Source organism: Indicator indicator, chromosome 2, assembly GCF_027791375.1.
Source record: "Indicator indicator isolate 239-I01 chromosome 2, UM_Iind_1.1, whole genome shotgun sequence".
Taxonomy (NCBI): Eukaryota; Metazoa; Chordata; class Aves; order Piciformes; family Indicatoridae; genus Indicator; species Indicator indicator.
Window position 1 is genome coordinate 16606928 of NC_072011.1, and position 12014 is coordinate 16618941.

A 12014-nucleotide genomic window follows, 5' to 3' on the forward strand; every position below is an offset into this window, starting at 1 on the left:
TCAGTGCTCAGCTCGGACAAACTGAAGGTACAGGTCACACTTTTCTACAAAGATGCTGGTTTAGGTTGTTTTGTAAACTCCAAGGTCTCAACTTTCGAAGAATATTCTTGTCAAAATGTAGGAAATTAAAAATACAATTTAATGCAATTTAAGATTCTGGAACCCGAATACACTATTAGCAACCTTAGCACCTAAGTAGACATGTGACAATTTTTGCTGTTATGTTGGAATTTAATTTTAAAAATAACATCACTATGGGTTTTTTAAAGTAGATGATTAGTAAAATGAAGACACTCATTGTAAATTGTCTTCAACTGTTTTGTGAACTGTTTTACTGATCTCAGTACAAAATATTGTAAATAACCTGTCCCGAGTTTGGCTAGGATAGGGTTAATTTTCTTCACAGGAAGAGGGGGTGGGGGGCAAGCCTAGGACAGTCAGGTAAGCCAGCCAAGGGGGTATTCCATACTATACAACCTCATGCCAACTATCTATGGGGAGAAGTGGGGCTGGGTCAGACAAGTTGAAGGTTATCTGGTGGCAGGTAGTGTTGGCTGCATTGGGTGAGCACATTTCATTTTCTATGATTTGTTTTCTAGATTACTTCTTTTTCCCATTGTGTTATTCCAGTTGCTCCTCTGTTCTTTGTATTGTTCTATTAAACTCCCCTTAACTCAACCTGCAGGGTTTGTTTTGCTCCCAGGGTGAATGGGCCAGATGTGTGAGTAGCAGCATGGTGCTCAGCTGTAGCTGGGCCTGAAACCACAACATAACCTTATGTTAATACTCTGTTTTCTATTGGGTTAAGAAATCTATACTATTTTTGTAATGTCTTTATTTTGAAGTTATTTTAAAATGTGGATATTTTTAATGCTGATAAAAGTGGCATGAAAAACTTAGCAAAAATCTGCCTTTTTTTTTTTTCTAAAAGAAAAGGACTGGGGCTCACAACCCCTTCTCAAATGAGTCACTTTGATGACCTCTAACATCCTCTTACACACCCTGTAACTCAGTATTTCATCTTTGCTAACGTTTGAGATTTGTAAATATTTGCCTGTATGGGTGGGAGGCCTGCAGAGACTGAAGAGTTCTGAGATTCAGGCTTAAATGCTGACAAATCACTGAAACTGAAACAAACAGCTTATAGAAAGAAACCACTTACAGTCTTCTCTCTTTTAGAATAAGATGAAGAGGGAAAGCCAGTTTTGTCTCCCATTCATCCTTGTTTTGTTTTCTCCTTTGTCAGTTTCTGTTTTGGTCAGGGCAGCCTCTCTTCATTTTATTCAAGACATGGTTTAAAGCTTTTTATTCACCAAAACCCTCCACATACCACAGCAAACAGCAAAAAAAAAAAAATCTGTATAGCAAATTAATGCATTAAAAAGGGAGATGATTCCATCACTCACACCAAGAATATTTTAGAGAGCCTGTAAATGTGCACAGGTCAAGTAAAGATGATTTCCAAGCGTGAAAATTATTCTTGTCACTGGCAGCTGTTAGGCGAGAAGCAGTAAGGCCCGGGAGCCTTGCTGGGTATGACCAGTGATAAGAATATCATTATGATCCATCTGCAACCTCCAAGAAACCCAAAATGCCCCTGCAATCTTTTGTTCTAAGGAAAAGTAAAATCCAAAGCAACAGGTAGGAGAAGTAAAAATCCAAGGCAACAAGTTTACAATACAGGAAGTTCTGAGTGTCAACACAGCTGTATGAAACTTTTCACAAATCTCCCTCCCACGATGGATTCACTGAAGGCAAAGCACAGAATAAAACTTTCCAGAATTTCAGATTTTATAGTAAATAAAGTGCTTGCTTTTCCTATTTATTTGGAAAGGAGTGTTAGGCTTGTAAAAACAAGTGAGTCATGAAAAAGCCAAAATATTTCCAGTAAAACTTATTTTCATCTGAGTAGGCTCAGTTAACTGAATCTAAAACATTTTGTAGAAAGACTGGCTTTGCAGAAGTCAGTGCTATAGGCTGTGCTACACACACCTCACTGATATTGTAGAAGGTATTTTTGTGTAATCCTCAAGACTCCCTCAACACCATCCATAGCAAAAAGAACCTGGAAACAAGAGATGGAATGGAAGAGCAAAGTGTAATATTGCTTACTACACCACATTTGCTTGCTATTGTACATGCTAGCATGGGTTAGATGCTGCTACTCTAGTATTTGCCTAAGTGCAGTTCTACTACATGCCCTGAAGAAAAGCAAAGCACAACTACACCAACTTTGCTACCTGTGCCATAGGACAAGACTTGTGTACAAACGCTATGCCCTGTCTTTTCTGCTCTGTGTATCAGATGGATTGCACAGAGGCATAGTGGCTACCTCTGCACCTCCCGTGTGTCTGCAACACAGCACTTTCTAGACTACCTACACAAAGTCCATGACTTGCATGCCCAATGTACACGGTTGACCATGCTGGTGGCAGCACCCTATGCACTGTAACAGCTGCTAGTCTGCATTTGCTGCAAACATATTTCTTGCATAAGACAATAGTTTGAGAGGCAGTGAATTCTGAAGGTTGACAGGAGACTGTGCCTCCCAACAGTATGAACCCAGCAAACTTATTAACCTGTGGATAAATCTTGCCATTGTGGAATGACCAGTGTTCCGCAACTGGCAGTGGACAACCTTCTCCAGCATGGTTAGCATTGGGTGTGAAGACAAAACATGGTGCCATCTGTGCAATGAACATGGTGAGCCATTCCACACATTGTGTCTGAGTCATGCAAATCATTTGCAACACTCCTCAGCACACAGAGTTGACATTTAGCACTGAACAGCTTCATGAGCCAAATGCAGGTCTGAGCAGCCACCAGCTGAATTACCGTAACCATGGGCATAAGACTTCCTGACCCCCATAAGACATTAGGAATGCTATCACCCTACATACCCAAGAGAGAACTGCTTTCTTACTGTATCTCAACATACAAAAGAGACAACTCACCTACTCTCCCAGAATACAGCAAATAGGCAATGGAGAAACGTCATCCTATGACAAACCCATTACAACCTCCAACAGAGCAGGAGAGGAGAGACAGAGAAAACAGTTTGGACAGGGAATTCATCCACATAAGAAAGAGGACTGTCTCCCAGCAGTTGGGCTGGAATAAACATTGGCACTTTGACCTCTGTGGGTCAGACAGAGCTGGGAGATCTTCTTCTCCTTTACTTAATCATTAGAGAGTCCAGAACACAGTGACATTCCCAAGGTACTCTCTACATCTTCTTTTATACTCCAATAGCAGCACTGTAGTTAAGAATGACAAGATGAAATGTACAGTTCTGCACAGCTACTTTTTCAGGCTCTTCACTGATACAGACAACAACTAGGAGTTTGTCTAACATCTTCAAGTATTTTTGCAATTCAAGGAGACAAATCTTTCTCTACTTGAAACTTAAGGCTTTCCAAAGAAACAAATTTACAACCAACAAGGATATTGACTTAACCAACGCAGCATGACTGAGCTTACTTTAAACTTTTAAATGACCCACCAAAAGGATTAGAAATGCACCCTTCTCTGCATTTCATTTTCACTGCAGTTGTTTCAGGGGTTAAGTAAGGGAATATACAGTGTAAGTATGTTCAGGGATGTCCTTTGAAAAGTCATGGAAGTTCAATGGCAGAAAACACTGGGAAGTTGTGAAACAGTTTCTTCTAAAATAGAGCTCTAGGTACAGGGAAGAGAAAGATAAAAGCAGATCTACATTGTACTCCAAGAAAGAATTAGTTTACAAAGGCATCCCTGATCCTGCTTTAGCACTGCAACTCACACCGTTTTACAGAACTGTTGCTTCTACATTGTCAGGTCAAAGATATCTGGAACCCAAAATGCTCTTTCACATCAAATTCCAAACAGCCCATACTCAGAAGAGGTAATTTAGCTAAAAAGCAGTTAGAAGCAAAATATTTTATTATCTCCAGGAGGTGTGTGTAATTAAATTTTATGACCAACTTTCAAGATTTTCCCATATCAAATTCAAGTAGACTGACCTTCTTTCTGTCCTAACTCCTGTTATTTCCTGGTAGTTATCATTAAATAGCAGTATCCTTGGCATCATTTAAAGAGATTTCCTTCTTTCCACACACACAAGAAAAGAACAAACAGTTTCTTCTGAGTTTGGTTATAATTAAATGACGTGGTTGCTTGCATGTGGAATGTGCTTCAGTAGAAGTGTGTGACTGCTGTTCCCTTGGTGTTTGAAGCAGTCTCATTAGCTTCATGCTTATCTTTGAAAGCAGGAACATCTTAAAATAAAAATTCAGTAGAGCCCATAGGGAACCAGTTGGCAATATGTACTTTAAATACATTCTGGTTCTGCAAACATTTTATCAACCAGATTGCTCTTACTGAAGAGGACTATTTAGGTTTGTCAAGTTAGGTGTTATGTCAACTGCTCCCACATGTGAAAACTTGTATCGAGCACAGAAAACTTCTATCAAACACAGAAATCTTGTCTCAAACACCAGGACTGACCCTCTTAAAAAGGGAGTGTGTATTCACTTGTGGGTGGAGTGGGAGATTAATGGGTTTGGGTTTTAATTATCAGCCAAGAAGTTAGGAGTTTGAGGGAGCCAGTCCCTGAAGCACACTGTAGAGTAAGTATGTATCCACTGTCACAGCAGGGTAATTATCTTACGCTGTTTCCTTTCCACTGAGTCCTGGCAGAAGGGCAGGCAGGGAAAGAAATGTGTGTGCTCACGGAGTTTCACAACAAGGAGATTCTCACTGCAGAGCAGATTACGGAATTGAAAGGAAATAGAAGTTATTGTCGTTAGTTAGAGAGCATGAATCTGTGACCTCCCGGCTCATGCGTCTGCAAAATGAATGTAAAACAAGTGCCCATGTTAAGTCTACTTACAAGCAATGCACTTAAAATGGTGTTAACTCTTCCTTTTCATCTTTAAAACTGAGCAAGTTTAAATAAATCGAAGATGTCAGTCTAAGGCTTCAACCTTAAACTTGGGAGAACTAATTCCACGATTTAATGGCCCTTTCTGCCTTGAAGGACTGATTACTTACTTTATTGTGTTTATGTGCGTTCTTGTACTGAACTCTCCGAATATCCCACAACTGTTCTCACTCTTGATGCACAGGTCCAGAGAAACCAGCACAGTTCTTATTTATAGCTTTTATTTCTACTCATCCCTCATCTACTCATCTACTGCTTATACAAATAATCCCATTATCAATTTGCAGCATCTGCATGATCAAAATGATCAGTTCCTGTTTAAAAGTTAGACGTACACCTTGAGAGCATTCAACAATTCAAAACCTGGTTTCAATCCCAGCCTATTACACAGTTGTACTACTTCAAGATCTATACCTTGCTTCTTGCAAATGAGATTCTGACTGCTTTGACTTACAATGCAGACCAATTAAGTGCACACTAATGGTAGAAAATATACTGCACATACAGTGGCACCACAGCAGCAAACACACACAATGTCAAATAATAATCACACAATTTGTCACTAATCCTGTCACTGCACCTGCACTTCTGTTTAGCAGAATAACTCACATTCCACCCAGAGCCACCTTTCCCTGACAGTTCCATTTCATGTTGTACAGTATGACTACTTCCCCAGCACAGAAGTGGCACAGTGCTCTGTGCACTGCTTTTCCAAACCAACAATCAGGACAGGAAGCACTGGTGAAGGGAATTTCCCAATAACAGCATCTTTCTCCCCAGCAAAGGGTCTGAGCACAACAGAGGTGCTGGATACATGGCATCAGTGGAATACTGCAGAGCTCAAAAGTAAAAGAGGTGTTCTCATCTTGCAGAAGTTGCCAGGTCAGGATAGGACCACTTGACACTTTGAGCCACTGCATGTGGTTAGGTATCTCAGACCTGAACGGCCAAGATTTTCTGCTAAACGTTGGGACAACCAAGAATCAGGTCACACATGCTGATGTTATTTTTACAACTGCAATACCAAGACATGCAAGCATTCAGATTGGGAACTTCTTCCTTCCTCATTCCATCAGATCTGATTTTGCTAATCTTCTGTCAGTAATGCCAGGCACATCCTCTTCTATCACTTTTCAGAAAGAGAATGTATAAACCATTTGTATTTATTCATGAAGACCCTCATCATCAAGGCAATAGGAATAATCCTGTACATCAGGTGAAGCAGCCACACATGATTATGTATGTAGATATATTATGTACCAAAAAATATAGCTTAGGTCTGTCCTACACAGTACTTTAGAAATTAAAAACATCAGCTGAGGTTAAAGATTACAGTTCAAGTCACATTTTAAAGACAGCTACTACTTTATGCTCTTCATCAACTACCTTAAATATGTTCGACAAAAGCTGTTAGCCTTATTCAACCTCCTTTGTAAGAAGGAACATACTTGTTATGCTCAAGTCACACAGGGAAAGCAACAGCCCTCGGAGAAATGTTTGGCTGTCCCAAATTCACCTTTCTAGAAAAAAGAACTGTTATTTGGCTATGGGACACAAACTTTTAACGGGGAAATAAACAGCAACCGAAAGCCAAATGTTAACAAAGTCATTTAAGAAAAAACATACAATCTAGTAAATCCCTCTTCTCCAAAGGAGAAAAAAATAAATAAATCCCGTAGGACTCAGTGACAGCTCTAGCACAGCAAGCTGTCACCCTGTTGAAGCGGGATGAAAACCTGAGGCAAACCGTGCTGCTGTCGCTTTTGTCGGTTGGGATTTTGACGCAGGCGTCCAGACCCCTTTGCGAGCGGCAGGCGCACATTTGGGGCCGCCGATGTTTTCTCAGGCGGGAACCAATCTCCCTGGCCGCGGCGCAGGTTTCAGGCCGGCGGGGAGCCCCCCGCAAAGCGTCCGCTGCCCCACACTGTGCCCTCAAAGCACCACGAGTGCCGTGGAGTTGGAGGGGCACGAAGGAAAGATCAGGAGACGTGCTCCCTCTTGTAGCTCCCTAGTCCTGAGGCCTTTCTGTTCCTGGAGGAAAGAGGAGTTGGAGTGGGCCCGACTGCGTTAGCCCGTCCTGGGGCTCTAGTGTGAGGCTCTGTGGACGGATAGGCGGGACAGCCTGCCCAGCGGCCGGGGCTTGGGAGAAGTTGAGGGGTAGAAGTGAAAAATAAATAAACAGAAAAGTCTCCTCCTGAAGGCGGGCACATGTGGCGCAATTCACTTTCCTGCAGCGGCGGGCAGCCAGCCAGCGCCGGTGCTTGGCTCTGCCGCCCACCCGGCCCCCGCCCCTCAGACCGCCGCCACTGCCGACCCGCCCGGAGTGCGGCCCTCGCTCCCCTGAGCGGCCTGGCACCCCTGCGGCGCGGCGGAGTTCCCGCGGCGCGGCGGAGTTCCCGCGGCACGGCCCCACACGCCGCTCTGGCTCACCTGCCGCACCCGGTGCGGTGCAGCCCCACTTACCTCATGGCCCAGCTCTGCGGGCACCGCCCGCTTCCCCAGCGTCGGGCCGGGGAGCAGAGCGGCGGCGGCGCCTCCCGTCCCAGCAGCGCTGCCCGGCCCCGGGGAGACGCCTGGCGGCGGGGCGGCAGCAGGCGGGGCGAAGGAGGGCCAGGCGAGGGGCGGCCGTCCCCGCCCCGCCACTCCAGAGCGGCGGGACAGCGTGGAGTGGTCGGCAGAGAGGGTTCTCGGGGCCGCTGGGAAGGGTAGGGCCGCGCCGAGGTGAGAGCCAGGGCAAGGCGGGCCGGGCGGGTCGCACCTCCCCCGGTGATGCCTTCGGGTTTAGTCTTCAACAGCGCTACCGGAAAACTTGTTAAAAACGGAACGTCAATATGCCGGCCCGCGGCTTTCTGACCGCCGGCGTGGCCACGGCAGTAGCCGTACGGAGTTATCCGTTCGAGTAAGGATCCACACAACCCCCTTCCCCTGCACTGGTTCATTACCCCCGAGGAACGCTGCTTACAGCGTTACGAGTTTCCTGCACACGTACTGATTTCGCTCCGTTATCTCGGGGCTTGCTGCAGACTTGCACCCCGGCAAGCTGAGTGGCAGAGGGAGAGAGCGTGTCCACACCGCCAGCGCAGCTGGCATTTCCCCTGAACCAACATGTGACTGTTTCTTCTCGTCCTGTCACGAGTCATCCTTGTGGAGACACTTGCACCTTCTCCATAACCATTTCAGTGCTAGAAAATCATGATCAGGTTCAGCAGAAGTTTCTCCAGGCTGAACAACCCCAGTTCCTTCAGCCTTGCTTCCTATGGAAAGTTCTCCACGTGAACCAAAATCCTTTTCAGCAGCACTACACCCCAGCCAGTCCAAGTGCAGCAGGGTCCCATCTTCTCTAAGAGAAATGACCAGGGATCCAGAGATCATTTCCAAGCTAGCTAGACCTGTCAGTGATCCTGTGATTCAGCATGTTGTGGGTTTTTTGAACTGTAGATAACTAGATAACTCTTTGAAACAAATGTATTTTATTGGTTAATTACCATTAATTGAAATGGTAAGGTTTGGTCTGCTGGTATTTGCCCATTAAATAATTTTTGAAATGTACTTCGAAACCCACCATACCTATGAGTACTTTTCAATATGATCATCTTTTTAAAAAAGTTATTATTAAAGTAGAAACAATTTCAATTGCCAAAGCCTGACTGCTGACGATTCCTATTAAGTCAAATTCCACTGTTTGGTCATTTTTAACAGTGTATGTTGTCAGTGGCTGCAAGATCCAGCTAGGACTCTGACAGATAAAAGATCTTTATGGGACACTTTAAGTGTTATGGCACTGGTCTCTCAGCTAGACCCGTTTTTTTTCCTCTCTCCTGCCCCCCCTCCTCCCCCCCCCACCATAATTCATGAAGCTCATGGCAGGCAGCAGCATGGGGTATGCCATTACCACAGCTGCTACAGTTCACTGTCAAATTTATTAACTTTGACTGCCAGCAACAATATATGTATGCCAACGTTATCAAATGTTAATAACCAAGGCCTTGGCAACCTGAGAGCACCAGAAGTGGTAGGGCTCAGGAGAAGTGAGGCAATATAAAACATTCTATAACCGCAATGATACTGCAATAATGCAGCATCACAGACAGACCACTGAAATGTACTCCAGGTTGTGTCTAGCTTCAGGTTTGTACCAATAACTTAATTCTGGCAGTGAGAAAGCACACTGAAATAGTTTCACTGTTTCACTATGATAGGTACTGTCACACAGGACTAAAGGTGTCTCCTGGTGGAGGGCAGGTCAGAGCTCTTGCTACATATTGCTGTTATAGTGCTCCTGTTAAAATGATACAGCTTCTGCAGGCTCCCAAAGCTGTAGCCATTATTAATGGATAAGGTGAGGTTTGTGTTTTAACTCATACAAGCAAGTGAGCAAACACTTTAATAGGTATATTCTTTTAATTCTTTCTCACTACAGCTCTTTGAAACCCATGATTTCTGACAGCAGCAGAAAAGCCATGAATTTTGCTGTCACCTAAATGCTCCAGACTGTCAGTATGCAGTGGAGGAATGTGGACAGTGCAGTTTGGTCCATCAATATCAAGAGGATTCCCCAACTGAATCAGGGCCAGGCAGTAAGGCTCAATATTTTCCCCACTTCTCAAGTGGGTGTTGAAATAAACACAGAGCTAAACTGCTGAGCTGGTTATTGGACTAATGCTTTGGCTCTTTGCAGAGAAATCAATAGATGGTCACCATGTGGGTACAGTCATATTGTAGCCAGCTGCTTTTGATAAAATAAAGATAGGAAGCCTCACTGTGCACACATACTACTGTTTGAGGCTTTTACTGACAAGTACCCAGTCTGGGCATGACTAGATGGAGATGGCCTTTTGGTACCAGCTCAAGTCCTCTGTACCATGAGTAGTCATTTGGACACATTTCGATGCCAAAATTAACTTTGTGTCTGGTTTCTGATGGCTCTATCAGAAAGCACCCAGAAGCCTGCATCCCACTCGAGTATACAGATGTGTTAAGAGTTGGTTATCATCTGTAAAGATTATTGAATATAGGCACGGAATTTTATTTTCTCTGATCTCATCCAAAGGACAGTCTGAAACAGCTCTGCTGAACTTTATTAAATGGTTCAGCCCAGGGTTGAGAGGCAGCATGGAAAACTCAGCAGCTGCATTGAGAAAGCCCTGAAACCCACAATGCACAGAGCTTTGGAGGTCTGAGCATGAAAAGTGTTTGTAATCAGGCAGGGGAGTTGGACTACATGATCTTTAAGGTTCCTTTCAAATTAAATCATTCTGTGGTTCTGTTATCTTAGTGTGGATTGTGTTGACTCCTCATGTTATAAGTAGATTTTGCAAAAGGCTGATGCCTTTGGCATTTAGCAGAGGGGGAGGTCCAGACAAGTGTCATTAGTGCAGGGTGGGCGATGTGCAACAGGTGACATCGATGTCTTTCTACGCGTATCTGCAGTCGGATTGCTCTGGGCTGTCCTGCCCTCTAGTGTCTACAGTGCCGTCTCCTTAGAGTCTTTTCCCCGCTTCCCCTCGCATGCACTCAGGAGCTGCAGACCCCTAGGATGCCTCCCGGGCCACCAAAGGTGCAGAACTTGCCCCACTGCGGCCTTACTTGCCTGTTACGGACAGCTGCTGCTGAGAATACAGACCCGAGAAAGGAGAGTTGGAGGAGAAAAGCGACGGGAAGGGTCACTGTGGGGAGGTGGTATGAGGGATGTAGTGCTTGCACCTGGGCTCAGCTGGGGCAGCTCCTCCAAGCCCCTGCATGCTAACCTCTGAGCCACCCTACCAATGGCAAGGCCTATGCCACAGTGCCTGCATGTCTCCCAACATCACCCTAAACAGATGACATTATACTAAAATCCTGCCTCCCCTCCTTAACTGTTGCTAATGGTTTTCCACCCTCCTCTGCCAGTCTGCCCAGGTCTGAATTATTGGGCTATTACTGAAAAACTTCCAGTGAAGTGCAAAGCTTCATTGGTGTATGGCCCCATAAAAACATAACCTCTGGCAGAAGACTTAGAATCACAGAATCATAGAATCAACAAGGTTGGAAAAGACCTCAGAGATCATCAAGTCCAACCTATCACCCAGCACCCCATGACTAACTAAATCATGGCTTCAAGTGCCTCGTCCAATCCTTTTTGAACACCTCCAGGAACAGTGACTTCACCACTTCCCTGGGCAGCATATTCCAATGGCAGATCACTCTTTCTATGAAGAACTTTCTCCTCATCTTAAGCCTAATCTTATCACAACACACAAAGCTGGCGTTGCATCTACACATTCTAATGAAATAAAACTACAGGGCATAGGAGTAATTATTTTATAATAATTTAAGAATACATAATAAATGCCAACACTTCAAGTAAATTTTCTATCAATCAAACACAAAGCAGGAGTGACAAAAATGAAAAGATTCTGGGTGATCACCTTCCTCTTGTAACATTCCGAACCCCAAATATTCAAGTCAGCATTTGTTTGAATCTTTTCAGGGGTAAATCACAACAGTCCTCTAGGTTATGCTAAGTCTCCTGTAAATATATGACAAAACCATCATTCAGTAATGAGAATCCTTAAAACTGACAGCGTTCAAAAAAATTAGTTGAAACATTTTCAATTCTCATCAATCATGTCACAAAGCCTTTTTATTTCTCTAGTTTATCCTGAAGTAATTTACCTGAGGTCATGACAGGAGTCTATGGCTTCATGGGAAAAAAAAAAAACAAAACCAAAAAAACAGTGCAAAATCTTGGTCTTACTGAAAATGAGGTAAATGTTGCACTGACTTCAATGCCTAAAACCAGAGTTTCATTTCAAGCCTTCAATTCCAGTTGTGCATAAAAATAAATTCTTCTATGAAACTTAGATGTAGGGAGCACCAACTTAACTTCTTACACACAACACATTTTGCTGGATGCTTTGAGGAATTGATCATAAATTAAAAAACTAAGCACACTTTGTTGAAATAATGTCAACATAGCAAACAGAAGAGGAGTTTACAGGGGAATATTCCAGAACTGAAAAGCATCTGCAGGTGTGTCTGCCTACAATCTGTACTACGTGACTCCAGACACTGGGTTTTAACATACTCATATTACATCAAACCAGAGTGGATT